Source organism: Anomaloglossus baeobatrachus, chromosome 3 (genome assembly GCF_048569485.1).
Source record: "Anomaloglossus baeobatrachus isolate aAnoBae1 chromosome 3, aAnoBae1.hap1, whole genome shotgun sequence".
NCBI classification, from domain to species: Eukaryota; Metazoa; Chordata; class Amphibia; order Anura; family Aromobatidae; genus Anomaloglossus; species Anomaloglossus baeobatrachus.
The window spans coordinates 389,992,722-390,008,883 of record NC_134355.1 but is presented as its reverse complement, the minus strand read 5'-3'; the positions used below and the strand labels follow the sequence as shown (position 1 = coordinate 390,008,883).

The following is a 16,162-nucleotide window of genomic DNA, read 5'->3' as shown; positions in this document are numbered from 1 at the left end:
ATTAAACAGGCACTTCTTATCCGTGTTCACCAAGGAACTGACTGTTCCAGGAATCATTCAACAAGTGAAAAATCAAAGTTCACCACCCGATATAATTAATTTAACACAAGAAGAAGTATGCCTGCGTCTGAGTGAATTAAATATTAACAAATCCCCCGGGCCAGATGGCATTCATTCACAAATATTGAGGGAATTAAGTGTAGTAATCGACAGACCGCTGTATCTCATCTTTTTAGACTCGCTTGTAACAGGGTTGGTGCCTCGGGATTGGAGGATTGCTGATGTTGTTCCGATATTAAAGAAAGGTAAGAAGGTGGATCTACCTTCCAGTAAGCCTGACATCAGTAGTATGCAAAGTTTTTGAGGGCATTTTCAGGGATGACTTTCAAAAATATATTGCAGAAAATAATATAATAACTGACAGACAGCATGGATTCATGAAAGATAAGTCGTGTCTAACCAACCTGTTGGGGTTCTATGAGGGGGTAAGTGCAAATCTGGATATTGATAATGCAGAGGATGTGATTTATTTGGACTTTGCAAAGGCATTTGATACTGTACCACATAATAGCCTTATACTAAAGTTCCAGAAGCAAGGACTAGGGGAAACTATATGCAACTGGGTAAGGAATTGGCTAAAAGATAGGAAACAAAGAGTAGTCATAAAATGGTACATACTCTAAATGGGCTATAGTCAGAAGTAGGGAGAAGTAGGGTGCCGCAGGGATCTGTGCTAGGACCGATTCTTTTTAATCTCTTTATTAATAACCTTGTGGATGGGATTGATAGTAAAGTGTTAAGGCCGCTTTACATGCTGCGATATCAAGACCGATATCGCTAGCGTGGGTACCCGCCCCCATCGGTTGTGCGACATGGGCAAATCGCTGCCCGTGGCACACAACATCAACAGACCCGTCACACTACTTACCTGCCCTACGACATCGCTGTGACCGGCGAACCGCCTCCTTTCTAAGGGGGCGGTTTGTTTAGCGTCACAGCGACGTCACAGCTGCGTCACTGAAACGCCGCCCAATAGAAGCAGAGGGGCGGAGATGAGCGGGACGAACATCTCGCCCACCTCCTTCCGTCCGCATTGCTGGCTGGAGGCAGGTAAGTAGAGGTTCCTCGTTCCTGCGGTGTCACACGTACTGATGTGTGTTGCCGCAGGAATGAGGAACAACTTCGTTACTGCTGCAGCAATGATATTAGAGAATGGATCCCCATGTCACCGATGAGCGATTTTGCATGTTTTTGCAACGATGCAAAATCGCTCAAAGATGTTACACGCAACGGCATCGCTAAAGCGACTGGATGTGTGTCACAAATTCCGTGACCCCAACGAGATCGCTTGAGCGATGTCGCAGCATGTAAAGCGGCCTTTAGTCTTTGCTGATGACACAAAACTATATATTAAAAACTGACCTTGATAGTACAATGTTAAAAAAAGATCTCGATAAGATGTCAGTATGGGCAAATACTTGGCAAATGAGATTTAGGGCTCATGCACACATTGCGTTTTGTTTTGCGTTTCTGGAGCGTTTTGAGCAGCAACGTCACATTGTCAAAATGCATGCGTTCTGGTTCCCCTGCAAAGTCTAGGAGAATCATGCAAAATCTGTGTGCACGATGCTTTTTGAAATGCAGCGTTTTGATTGTCAAAAAGGCAGGTCTTTCGGTCTCTCTCTCTCTCTGTCGGTCGGTCTGTCTCTCTCTCTCTGTCCATGTTGGTCTCTCCCTCTCACCCCCTCTCTCATACTCACCGATCACTGGCGCGGCGCTACATGGCGTTCACACTGTAGCGGCTTCTCCTCTTTTGAAAATGCCGTCCGCTCATTAATCCATCTCGTATTCCTGCTTTCCCTGCCCACTGCAACTATGATTGGTTGCAGTCAGACACGCCCCCACGCTGCATGACAGCTGTCTCACTGCAACCAATCACAGCCGCCGGTGGGCGTGTCTATATCGAGCAGTAAAAGAAATAAATAATTTTTAAAAAAAGACGTGCAGTTCCCCCTAATTTGAATACGAGCCAGGGAAAAGCCACACAGCTGAAGGATGGTATTCTCAAGATGGGGAGCTTTACGTTATGGGGTGCCCCCCAACCTAACAATATTAGCAAGCAGCCGCCCGGAATTGCCGCATCCATTAGATGCGACAGTCCCGGGACTCTACCCGGCTCATCCCGAATTGCCCTGGTGCGGTGGCAAACGGGGTAATATGGAGTTAGTGGCAGCTATGGGCTGCTACCATTAAGTCCAAGGTTAATCATGGTAGTCGTCTCCCCGAGATACCTTCCATGATTAACCTGTAAGTTAAAGAAAATAAACACACACATCCAAAAAATCCTATATTTGTAATGAAAGAAAAAAAAAAACCCTCTTTCACCTCTTTATTAACCCCTCAAAAACACCTCCAGGTCCGAAGTAATCCACGCAAGGTCCCATGAAGCTTTCAGCTCTGCTACATTGGAAGCTGACAGGCGCGGCAGTAGAACACCGCCGCTCCTGTGAGCTCCATGCAGCAACTGAATTGAGTCACGCGATAAGCTGTGCTGTCACAGAGGTTACTCGCGGCCACCACTCTCAGGACTGCAGCCGTGGCCGCGAGTAACCTGAGTGAAAGCACAGCTGATCGTGCGGCTCACTGCAGTCACTCAGGGGATTTGCGATCACAGGTGAGTCCTTCACCTGTGATCGCAAATCAAGCACACGCACAGAGCCGCGCGATCACAATGAAGTCTGGTGAAGTTCATCCGAGTTCATTCTGATCATGCGGCTCTGTCTCGCAGCCAGCCATGATCTTTTTGACAGTGCAGTCCCACTCGGCTCTGCTGCAAGTCTATGGGGATGCTGCAGAGCAGAGTGGGACCGCACTGTCATAAATGTGCGTTCTGAAAGCATCCAGAACGCATGAATTCAGCAGGAATTCTACAGTAACAATGCGTCTCAGAACGCAGCTTTTCGGTTGCGTTCTGAGACGCACATGCAGTGACTTACATGCTGCGGAATAGAACGCAACGTTCGCACATAACCTAAATGTTGATAAATGTAAAGAAATGCACCTAGGACGGAGTAATCCTATAGCTGCATGTACACTAAAATGGAAGTAAACTCGGACTACAGAACAGGAGAAGGACTTGTGTATTCTCATAACAAATAGGCTGAGCAGCAGTACTCAATGTCAGGCAGCAGCTGCTAAAGCAAACTAGATTTTAGGGTGTATAAAAAGAGAGATTAGATCCCGTGATCCCAACGTATTGTTACCCCTCTATAAATCACTTGAAAGGCTACATCTAGAATATGGGATTCAGTTTTGGGCTCCAAATTTTAAAAAGGACATTCAGAAGCCAGAGTCAGTTCAAATACGGGTAACTAGACTACTACAAGGAATGGAAGGCCTCCCATATGATGAGAGGTTGAAAAAGTTAGATATGTTTAGCTTATAAATACCTCTCAGAGGAGATCTAATTTATATGTATAAATACATGTGTGGTCAATATAAATGACTGGCACATGCCTTATTTCTTCCAAAGACAATACTAAGGACCAGGGGGCATACACTGCCGAGTGGAAGAAAAGTGATTCCGGCAATTAAATAGGAAAGGGTTCTTTACAGTTAGAGCAGTCAGATTGGGAATGCCCTACCACAAGAGGTAGTAATGGCAGACACTATAACAGCTTTTAAAAAAGGGCTGGATGATTTCCTCAGTAAACATAACATTGTCGGTTATAAATGACTTAAGGCCCCGTCACACTAAGCAACATCGCTAGCAACATCGCTGCTAACGAACAACTTTTGTGACGTTGCTAGCGATGTTGCTGTGTGTGACATCCAGCAACAACCTGGCCCCTGCTGTGAGGTCGTTGGTTGTTGCTGAATGTCCTGGGCCATTTTTTAGTTGTTGCTGTCCTGCTGTGAAGCACAGATCGCTGTGTGTGACAGCGAGACAGCAACAACTAAATGTGCAGGCAGCAGGAGCCGGCTTCTGCGGAGGCTGGTAACCAATGTAAACATCGGGTAACCAAGAAGCCCTGTCCTTGGTTACCCGATATTTACCTTTGTTACCAGCCTCCGCCGCTCTCACTGTCAGTGCCGGCTCCTGCTCTGTGCACATGTAGCTGCAGGACACATCGGGTTAATTAACCCCATGTGTGCTGTAACTAGGAGAGCAGGGAGCCAGCGCTAAGCAGTGTGCGCTGCTCCCTGCTCTGTGCACATGTAGCTGCAGGACACATCGGGTAATTAACCCGATGTGTGCTGTAACTAGGAGAGCAAGGAGCCAGCGCTAAGCGGTGTGCGCTGCTCCCTGCTCTGTGCACATTTAGCTGCAGCACACATCGGGTAATTAACCTGATGTGTGCTGTAACTAGGAGAGCAGGGAGCCAGCGCTCAGTGTGCGCTGCTCCCTGCTTTCTGCACGTGTAGCTCCTTGCGCTGGTAACCAAGGTAAATATCGGGTTGGTTACCTGATATTTACCTTAGTTACCAAGCGCAGCATCTTCCACGCGGCGCTGGGGGCTGGACACTGGTTGCTGGTGAGCTCACCAGCAACTCGTGTAGCGACGCTCCAGAGATCCCTGCCAGGTCAGGTTGCTGGTGGGATCGCTGGAGCGTCGCAGTGTGACATCTCACCAGCAACCTCCTAACAACTTACCAGCGATCCCTATCGTTGTTGGGATCGCTGGTAAGTTGCTTAGTGTGACTGGACCTTTAGTGACAAAATGTAGAACTGGTGGAGGAAGGTTGAACTAGATGGACCTACAGTGCTGGCCAAAAGTATTGGCATCCCTGCAATTCTGTCAGATAATACTCAATTTCTTCTTGAAAATGATTGCAATCACAAATTCTTTGGTATTATTATCTTGATTTATTTTGCTTGCAATAAAAAAAACACAAAAGAGAATGAAACAAAAATGAAATCATTGATCATTTCACACAAAACTCCAAAAATGGGCCAGACAAAAGTATTGGCACCCTTAGCCTAATACTTGGTTGCACAACCTTTAGCCAAAATAACTGCTAACAACCGCTTCCGGTAACCATCAATGAGTTTCTTACAATGCTCTGCTAGAATTTTAGACCATTCTTCTTTGGCAAAACTGCTCCAGGTCCCTGAGATTTGAAGGGTGCCTTCTCCAAACTGCCATTTTGAGATCTCTTCAAAGGTGTTCTATGGGATTCAGGTTTGGACTCATTGCTGACCACTTTAGTAGTCTCCAGTGCTTTCTATCAAACCATTTTCTAGTGCTTTTTGAAGTGTGTTTTGGGTCATTGTCCTGCTGAAAGACCCATGACCTCTGAGGAAGACCCAGCTTTCTCACACTGGGCCATACATTATGCTGCAAAATTTGTTGGTAGTCTTCAGACTTCATAATGCCATGCACACGGTCAAGCAGTCCAGTGCCAGAGGCAACAAAGCAACCCCAACACATCAGGGAACCTCCGCCATGTTTGACTGTAGGGACCGTGTTCTTTTCTTTAAATGCCTCTTTTTTTTTCCTGTAAACTATATGTTGATGGTTTTTCCCAAAAAGCTCTACTTTTGTCTCATCTGACCAGAGGACATTCTTCCAAAACGTTTTAGGCTTTCTCAGGTAAGTTTTGGCAAACTCCAGCCTGGCTTTTTTATGTCTCGGGGTAAGAAGTGGGGTCTTCCTGGGTATCCTACCATACAGTCCCTTTTCATTCAGACGCCGATGGATAGTACGAGTTGACACTGTTGTACCCTCGGACTGCAGGGCAGCTTGAACTTGTTTGGATGTTAGTCGAGGTTCTTTATCCACCATCCGCACAATCTTGCGTTGAAATCTCTCGTCAATTTTTCTTTTCCTTCAACATCTAGGGAGGTTAGCCACAGTGCCATGGGCTTTAAACTTCTTAATAACACTGCACACCGTAGACACAGGAACTTTCAGGTCTTTGGAGATGGACTTGTAGCCTTGAGATTGCTCATGCTTCCTCACAATTTGGATTCTCAAGTCCTCAGACAGTTCTTTGGTCTTCTTTCTTTTCTCCATGCTCAATGTGGTACACACAAGGACATAGGACAGAGGTTGAGTCATCTTTAATCCATGTCATCTGGCTGCAAGTGTGATTTAGTTATTGCCAACACCTGTTAGGTGCCACAGGTAAGTTACAGGTGCTGTTAATTGCACAAATTAGAGAAGCATCACATGATTTTTCAAACAGTGCCAATACTTTTGTCCACCCCCTTTTTTATGTTTGGTGTGGAATTATATCCAATTTGGCTTTATGACAATTTTTTTTTTTATTTTTTCATTGAAGACAAATTAAATGAAGATAATACCAAAGAATTTGTGATTGCAATCATTTTCAAGAAGAAACTGACTATTATCTGACAGAATTGCATGGGTGCCAATACTTTTGACCAGCACTGTAGGTCTTTTTTCAACCTAAGTAACTATGTAACTAAGTCCACTAAGGAAACTATTAAATACACAAAATTTCAAATCACGCCCCTTTTGCCTCATTAAAAATAAAACAATTTAAAAAAAAAAAAAAAAACCATATTTGGTCTTGCTTCAATTGTAAAAGTCTGATTATCAAATATAACATAAATTAACCTGATTGGTAAACAGGGTAATGAGAAAAAAAAATAGAAACTCCAGAATTATGTTTTCATGGCTGCTGCAACATTAATGCAATAAGAGGTGATCAAAATATTGCATCTACCCCAAAATAGCATTAATAAAAAAATGTCAGCTCACGGTGCAAAGAACAAGTCCTTACATAGCCCCATATTCCAAAAATTGAAAGAGTTACGGGTTTTGTAAATTTGTGAAACAAGAAAAAAATATATATATTTTTACAAATATACATATTACTTTTTACCACATAAATAAAACACTATACGTTTCGTATCTGTGCAATTGTACTGACCTGGAAAACTATATTGCCATGTCAATTTTACTACGAGATATAACATGGCAAATTAAAAACCTGAAAAACCCTAGTGGAATTGTACTTTTTTACTATTTCAATGCACTTACGGTACATTTTTTTCCTGCTTTCTAGTGCATCACATCATAAAATGAATGATGTCATTCAAAAGTAAAACTTGTCCATTAAAAAGCAGCCATAATAGGGCTATGTAGATGGGAAAATAAAAAAGTTATAGCTCACGGAACCGGGCAATGACCACCAAAGTGACATCCCCAATTACAAGTACTGCCTGGGACAGAGTACCCCCTTACCTGGGTGACACAACTCAAATCGGACATTTCGTACCTTGTCTGACCAATTGGCTAAAATTAGGTCTAAAAGTGTCCTCCCTCCACTCTTGTTAGGTCCTACACTAGTTGTGAGAGGTAGTTGAAGTTCTTCCCAATAATTATTCTTCATTTGCTGCCTCGTTCTTTGAATAGTTCTAACGCCAGTTTAAAAGTTTCTGGGATTCATTTGGCACTGATTATCAAGAAAATGCAGAAGCTCGCCATCAAAGAAATAAAGATCTCCTTTGTTTATGCAATTTATGAATATGAGTGTAGAGAGTATACATTTAAGCATTTCTTGCATTATAGAAAATAGTATACACTGCTGCATAGTAAATAAAGACACTCCCTGCATCCACCCAGTTTTGCCACATACCCTCAGCAGTTCTTTGCTTCTCATAAATTGTAAGCTTGTGAGAAGGGCCCTCACTCCTCTTGGTATCTATTGAATTTGTTATTCTGTAATGTCTCATGTTGTCTGTACATGTCCCCTCTGAATTGTAAAGTGCTGCAGGAAATATTTGGTGCTATATACTGTATATAAAAAAATATTATTTGCTTCAGTTCATGAGAATTACCACACACTATGAGATTTTGGCAGGACTTAAGACATTAAGGGTATGCACACATGATCAGTGTTTGCAGCATATTAGATGCTCACCGTGAGCCGTAATAGTGAGCAAGGACTACTGTGTTCCATAGGAGGGTTGACCCAGCGTCTAGGATGCAATGTCTACGGATCATTTGCACATACCTTTTGTCTTTAGTTACACTAAGGCCTAAGACATACGGCATGAAAATCGGACCGAGTGGAATGCGATAAAACATCGCATTCCACTCGGACCGATATTAACGTATGTGTCAGCACCCATGAGCAATTGATTTCTCGGCCCCAATCGGACCGAGAAAACAATCACAGCATGCTGCGATTGTAATGCGAGACTCTTTCTCTCACACCCATTCAAGTCTATGGGGTGAAAGAAAGATCGCAATGCACTCGCAGTGGACGGGACCTGAGGAGTCGGAGACCCGGTCGCAGGGTATTGGATAAAGGTGCCAGACTTAGTTTTGGAGAACGGTCGGCAACGGAATATCTAGTAACCAGACTGGTACCAAGCACGGCGGGGTTCTGGACCCTAGATCAGGGAGTAGCTTCATGCAACCTAATAATTAACCTGTGGAGGATAGTCTCTTTATGAACTTTCCCCAAGAGCTCAGAGGTCGAAGGCACCAACACAACGAGGGGGATAGGGCTTTCCAACCCATGCGGCCCACTGAAATCCCAAGTATCAGCCATCGAGAGCACAGCTCCTCTATCAAAATTTAGGGAGTGGGACCCCGAAAGCTTCAGGCCGAGGAGTCACTCAGAAACATCTAAACATCAGTGTAAGGAGGCAGGTCAGGACCACCAGCAATACCAACGGGAACGGATTCCCAGACGAGCTCCCTATAGAGGCAGCGGCATCCTGAGACTTGGTTTACTCATGTGTCACAGTCTACTTAATGGTCGCACCAACATCCACACGCTGCTCCCCCCGTGCGTCCTGCCTGCTATGCGGTCTGTACCATGTTTCCCTGCGCCTCCAACCATCCAGAGTCCCGGGGCCTTCCCCTACCCATGGAGGGAACGTCATCTGGCTGCCCCACTCCATCTTCCCCGGGTACTCCCATCAGCAGCGTCTGTACTCCCCTTACCGCGAACCACGGGTGGCGTCACGAACACTAATCCCCTGTAAACAGCCCCCCTTCTTATTTTTGAGTGTCCGTGAGCCCCCGGGGTCCAGAGATCCTCGAGCCACGGCAACTTTGGCGTCACGAACACGATTTGGACTGGGCCCACTAACCTGGGTGACGTGCGCCTTGGAGAATCCGAGCTGCGGTGTCAAAATTGAGTTTCCGCCATTTTCCGCCATTTTTGGCACCTAAACGCCATCTTCCTAACCAAAAGAGCGCAAAACTGAAGCTCCGCCCCTCATCCAGAGAGCGTGGCTGGAACTGGTAGCGTCCAGACCCGGAAGTTCCCAGTGATGCCTGGCGTGAGAGTGTTAGCAAACAACAACCAAGGGGGAAAGGGAAGATGTCCGCGCTGGATGATGGGAGCGCAGGAGCGCTAACCCCTCCAGATCAAGGTGATGCGGATGCAGCGGGCACCCTGGGTTGAGGTGGTCGCGCCGATCATGCCGATCACCTTACCCTACGTGCCAGGCGCAGCCTGGCTGCCCCAGTATGATGGATGGCCTGACGCCTTGCAGGGATTCAAGCGGAAGATCTGCACAGTCTTGGACATGTACGCCCTGATCGGCCGGCAGTGAGCATCTGTGGTACTCAGTCAGCTGACGGGCGCAGCCGATTTGGAGGTGGAAACCTGGACTGATGAGAATCGCGCCTCGGTGGCCGTCATCTTTGAACGTCTGGGTGCTACATTCGAGACCCGCACTGAGGCTGAGCTGAGGATGAGATTCTACAGCTGCAAACAGCGTCCGCAAGATAACATTAGAGACTACGCCCTGAAACTGCAAGCGGCACTGCGGACCTTGAAATTTGTCAACAACATCAGTGAACAGGAGGGGAACAAGATGCTTGTGGAGCAGTTCCTGCAGGGCCTGGGGTAGATGGAAGACCGCAAGCAGCTATGGCTGTGGGCCCTGGAGCACCCTACACTGTACTTTGCTACTCTGAAAGAACGGGCTATCAAAGCGTTGCAGCCCCAAGAGGTTACTGACTCTCTCCTTCAGTCCTGGCAAGCTGATACCTCCCCTCTACATGTGAAATCTTAGCACTGCCTTAGCCTTAGCATTGCCTTAGCATTGCCAGAGCCAACACCCCTGGCAGTGCCCATAGGTGGAACCACTGACTTATCTTTACAGGTGCAGCAGCTGAGTAGTGACATTGCAAGAATACTAGAGGCAATGCAGCTCAAGCCAAATGCCCAACCAGTCGGGAAGATTCAGCTAACCGACTGCTCGGAGGATGTCCCCTGGATGAAAGGGAGAACCTCGACACACAGAGGAAGAAACAGTGACCGGTATGGACAGCTTATCTGTTATAAATGTAATAAGACTGGTCATTTATCCGGTTCTGTTCTTTAAATGAGCAACCCCTGGGGCCAAGGGCCAATCCCCAGGAATAGGCTCGCAAGGTCCAGCGGACTGGCGGGAGCGGTACGTGGGAGGATGGCCCATCGTGTCCATCACCCTGGATGGGATCCCGACCTCTAGACTCCTTGATACCGGCTCCCAGGTAATGACTATCCCTTATGTGCTGTATAAGAAGTTTTAGTCAGATGATGAACTCACCCCGCCAGATTACCATCTACGCCGTCAACGGTTTACCGTGAACTCAAATTGTGTTCAAGGAGGTGACCATTAAGGTGCAGGAGCAGGGCGACAGAGGATCCTGCAGCGGGAGATCTGAACCCTCCTGCAGCGACAACAGGTAAATCTATCTGGAGGAGAAATTGGTGGTGTACGGGTAATGGATGTAGCCCCTCTTGTAGTACCCCCGCGGAGTGAGATGATTATATGGTGTGGGGCAGCTGTAGGCTCCTGTGGAAAAGGTTACCAGGCAGTGGTAGAGCCCCTGCCCTCAGAGCATTGGCCCACAGTATTAACGGCCAGAGGGGTAGTCGATGTCCAGAACGGGAGGGTGCTCGTGCGAGTTTTGAATTGTGGTGAGGAGGAGGTTAGATTGCCCAGGTATGCCACGATTGCCAAGCTATTCACAGTGAACACAGATTTCATCCATACAGCAAATTCCCCAAACACATCAGACCAGTCCTCCAGTGACAGTTCCCAGGGACAGTTAGAAAAGTGGTGCCAGGAGCTACATGTAGGCACAGACTCAACACCCCCACATCACAAACAGGGGGTCTACAGGGTAGTACAGGTGTACGAACAAGTCTTTAGCAAGCACCCACTAGATTTTGGGAGAATAAAAGGGGTACAAAATCACATACCCCCAGATGCTCATCCACCCATTAAGGAGAGGTACAGGCCCATACCACCTGCCCATTACCAATGTGCAAAGGACATGCTGAAAAACATGAAGGAGGCTTGGGTCATCCATGATAGTTGCAGCCCCTGGGCAGCTCCCCTGGTATTGGTGAGGAAAAAGGACGGCACTAGGAGGATGTACGTGGATTACAGACAAATCAACAAGATTACCCATAAAGATGCTTACCCCCTACCCCGAATTGAAGAATCCTTAGCTGCTTTGAAATCTGCAAATTACTTCTCTACTCTTGATCTTACTAGTGGATACTGGCAAGTGGCTGTTGCTGAAGAAGACCGTGAGAAAACTGCCTTTGCCATCCCGATGGGATTATGCGAATTCAACAGCATGCCATTCGGGCTGTGCAATGCCACCCGTAAAATTTCAGAGACTTGTGGAGTGCTGCTTGGGTCACTGCAACTACAAAACTGTCCTGCTTTACCTGGATGACGTCATTGTGTATTCCAAAATGTATGAAGCACATCTGGAACATCTGGCGGAAGTATTTGAAGCTCTTTCCAAGTATGGGATGAAATTAAAACCATCCAAATGTCATCTACTAAAACCTAAAGTTCAATACCTGAGACATGTGATTAGTGCTGAAGGTGTGGCTCCAGACCCTGAGAAAATTACTGCCATTCAGCACTGGCCGAGGCCCAAGAACATCAGACAAGTGCGCCAGTTTCTAGGACTGATGGGTTACTACAGAAGGTTTGTGAAAGGCTACACCAAGATGGCAGCTCCCTTGCAGGATCTCCTAGTTGGCCAACCCAAGCATGGCCAGGCTTCTGGATCTCAATTCACCTGGGGTGAGGAACAAGAGGATTCTTTCAGCCAGATGAAGTCTGCCTTAACAGGAGAAGAAATTCTGGCCTACCCCGACTACAACCTCCCTTTTGTCCTGTACACTGATGCCAGCAACATGGGACTAGGAGCTGTTTTATCCAAGTGCAGAATGGCAAAGAGAAGGTGATTGCATATGCCAGTAGGAAGCTACGCCCCACGGAAAGAAACCCTGAGAACTACAGTTCCTTCAAGCTGGAGTTCTTGGCACTCGTCTGGGCCGTAACCAAGAGATTCAAGTACTATCTGACCTCTGCAAAATTACCATGTACACGGACAACAATCCCTAGACCCACCTGGACACGGCAAAGCTGGAAGCACTGGAACAACATTGGGTTGCACGATTTGCAAATTATGACTTCACCAAAAATACAGGGCTGGCCGCAAGAATGCCAACGCAGGTGTGTTATCCAGAATGCCCCACTTATCTAATGATGGGAAGGATGAAGACGACTTGGAGGAGATGGAGTTGCCTGCTTTCCATCGCCCTGTTAGCATGGCACCATCCTGATCTATCAGCAATCGACAAGAAGCAACCTTCAATCCATTACCCCACCATGGTTGGCAAGAAGCACAGGATAATGACCCTGCCAATAAGTTAATCAAGACAATGATATCCCAGGCTGAATCCCACCTTGAGCCAGATGCCCCCGAAGAAGCTAAGAAGTTGCGGTAGGACAGGAGTCGACTGTATCTCCATAGAGGCAAATTGTGCAGAAGTCTCACGAATGCCAAAACGCATGAGAGAATATGCCAGATAGTGATACCCAAGGCATACGTCCCAGTGGTCCTAGAGGCGTATCACGATTGAGCTGGGCACTTTGGGTGGAAGAAGTTGGAAATGTTGCTGAGAAGCCGCGTCTATTGGATTGGAATAAGAGACACCATAGAGGCTTAGTGCAGAAACAGTGGTCCTTGCGCCTTGAGGAGAAAAGATAGCACCAGCCAGCACCACTCCAACCAATAGTCACTAAACAGCCCTTGGAAATTGTAGCTTTGGATCGCATCAAGCTCACCCCAAGCAAAAGTGGTTACACCTAAGCGCTCACGATGGTGGATCACTATTCAAGATTCCTGGTGGTAGGACCTGTTAAAGATTTAACTGCCAGCACAGCTTTGAAGGCGTTCCAAGCACACTTTTGCAGGCCGCATGAGTATCCAGACCAAGTCCTCACCGACAAAGGTCCAGGTTTTGAGGCTAAAATCTTCCAAGAAATTCTGTAGCCTGTACGGATGTAAGAAGATATGCACTACACCCTACCATGCCCAAACAAATGGGATGTGTGAAAAGATGAACCATCTAGTTATCAACCTGCTAAAGACTCTTCCACTTGAGGAGCGGAACCAGTGGCCTGAAAAACTGCCAGACCTCGTTGACATCTACAATAATATTCATGTGGACTCCACCAAATGTACACCCTCTTAACTGATGAGAGCCAGACCTGGGAGACTCCTAGTGGACTTGAAAATGGAAGTTGAACAACCGTAAGATTACTCGCACGATGCGGATTGGGACTTATGTCGCCAGATCCAGTATGAGCAAATCCAAGAATATATTGAAGAAAATTTGAATCACTGTAGGGGGAAGCAGGAAAAGAACTTCAACAAGCAGGCAAGATCTACTCCTTTCTCGCCAGGCGAATGGTATTAAAGAGGAAGAGGAAACTACACAAACGGGATGACCAATAGGAGAAGGAACCCTACGTGGTGCAGCCCTCTAATTTTGACAATCAGAAGACTTGCCTTATTAGCAAGGATCAAGGAAGAACCATGTCTGTCATCTCCAGAGACCACTTAAAGAAGTGTCCAGAACAGCTAAGAGTCCCAGATGAACCCCAGCCCCAACCTCAAGTGGTGGAGAAGAAAAAGAAGACCATCCGTACTATCCTAGGTGATTTACCAGCAGATTGGCCTATGCAAAATGGAACAGTGATAGTTCCTGTGTTAACATTCCCACAACCCGTGGAGGAACCAGATCAGGAAAGGCTTACTGACACTGCACTCATCCCAGTGCCTAGAATAGCACCCATACCCTTGCCACGAACACGTAGAGTCCTTCCAGCAACACCTGTCACTAATGATGAGGAACTCGCAGCAGATATTGCCACACCACCGGGGTTAGAAGAGAGTCCAGAATTGAGGAGGTTGACCCGTAGTATTGTTCAGCCCCTACTGAGATATAGAGAATGATGGTAGTGGAACCCGGCTACTCTAATGTTTAATGTTATGTGTTAATGTGAATTGTTGCAAAATGCTGATTAATTGCTAATTACTTGAATACTTCAACTGATTCTAAAATGTTTCCACCTGGTGCATGGACCCTGTTTTATCCCTTCCTTAGTATTAAAAATGGACCATGGCTGCCGGACCAGAGTCGTCTTTTACACCTCCAGGACTTCAACACTGTCACCAGGGACTGCTAAGGTTCCTGGAAAAGGGGTGTCCACCAGCACTAGAGGTGGCATCAGGGATCCAGGTTGTTTGGGTGGTGGGTTGAAGGGAGAGGGATGATGGGAACGGACTGTGGCAGGAGCAGGCTGCTGCGGAGTAGGCTGAGCCACCGACTACCGCTACAACCGGTAGTGTTCCCCGTTGTTCTAATAAATGAACTCAGAGGTTTTGCAACGTTCAAGTGTATTGCCTCCCCTGTGCGGGATGAATATTTATACAATAATCTTGTTATTCTTTTTACAATTTACAACAAAAATAAAACCTCTGGGTGTCCTGTAGCTCAGGCACAAGCTACGTTTAACCAAGGGGGAATGTGTCGCCCCTGAACCAGTCAGGGTGTCAAAGGGGACTGCACTCCTTTTTCTTATGGTACAGAACCCATCCTCCATGGTTCTGGGATCCTAACTATTGGTATTTCTTCCATCAGCATTCAAATCCTAGTCACCTCACACCACACCCGCCTAGGAGTCAGGCAGACTGGCGGGAGGGACTTAGTTGAGTGGTAGCCCTCAGAGCGTGAGGAGCTAGGGGAGTTGTAGCTCCCTTGGAGACTTTGGCCAGGTCGCAGACGGTGGTCTGGGACCAGAGGAGTCGGAGACCCAGTTGTAGGGTATTGGAGAAAGGTGCCAGACTTAGTTTTGGAGAACGGTCGGCACCGGAATATCTAGTAACCGTACTGCTACCGGGCACGGCGGGGTACTGGACCCTAGATCAGGGAGTAGCTTCATGCAACCTAATAATTAACCTGTGGAGGATAGTCTCTTTGTGAACTTTCCCCAAGAGCTCAGAGATCGAAGGCACCAACACAACGAGGGGGATAGGGCTTTCCAACCCATGCGGCCCACTGATATCCCAAGTGTCAGCCATCGAGAGCACAGCTCCTCTATCAAAATATAGGGAGCGGGACCAATCAGAGGAAAAGTATAACAGAAACCTGGGCACATTTTCTGCATTTTTTATCCACTCATGTGTTTGGCTACAAATACTGAAGTAAAAGCTCACCAAATATTCAATGTGTGTATTGGATTTAAGAAGAACAGGAGTGTTTTCTTTCTTGGCTGGATCATAACATACACCATTGGATTTATTGGAACAAGTGGTTAGGTTACCCTTTATTCAAAAGCTGTTACACAGATCATTATTATACATATCATTACATACATAACTCTGTAGTGAACACTTCTATTACCAAGTAATAATATTTCTGAAAATAAACCACATTGACCCTTGAACTAGTTGTTTGAATTTAGACAGGATAGTTCTAGACCCACACCACCACTTTCAGTGCTAATAATATGTTTCTGAAATTCTCAATTAAGATCTGGTATTTATCAACAACTCCCCTTCCAACAAAGAGCTAGCTAAGTAGGGCATTGACTTTTGTAATATAAGAGAATAAGTATGAAACCAAAAGTTTCTAATATTAGTCAGCCCAACTATAGCCTGATAATGTTTTATGATTTTTTTATTACACAAATCTTGGAGATACTTGCGTTTCTCCTAAATTGTGTTAATAATAACTAATACAAAATCACTTTTCTGAAACATATGCCTGATGTGGTTTGACTCATATTGACTGTTAGGCTACTTTCACACTTGCGTTGAACGGCATCCGTTGCATTGCATTGTGTGACGGATGCAACAGA

At 46.2% G+C, this 16,162-nt stretch overlaps 1 long non-coding RNA gene across 1 annotated transcript in view; it reads left to right on the top strand.

Annotated features, from left to right (window-relative positions):
• The first annotated feature begins 247 nt into the window (after window positions 1–247).
• Window positions 248–16,162, top strand: part of LOC142295332 (uncharacterized) — a 141,005-nt gene continuing 125,090 nt past the window's right edge. The window contains exon 1 of the long non-coding RNA XR_012751426.1: window positions 248–305. This is a non-coding gene — a long non-coding RNA (uncharacterized LOC142295332). The remainder of the gene's footprint in view (window positions 306–16,162) is intronic.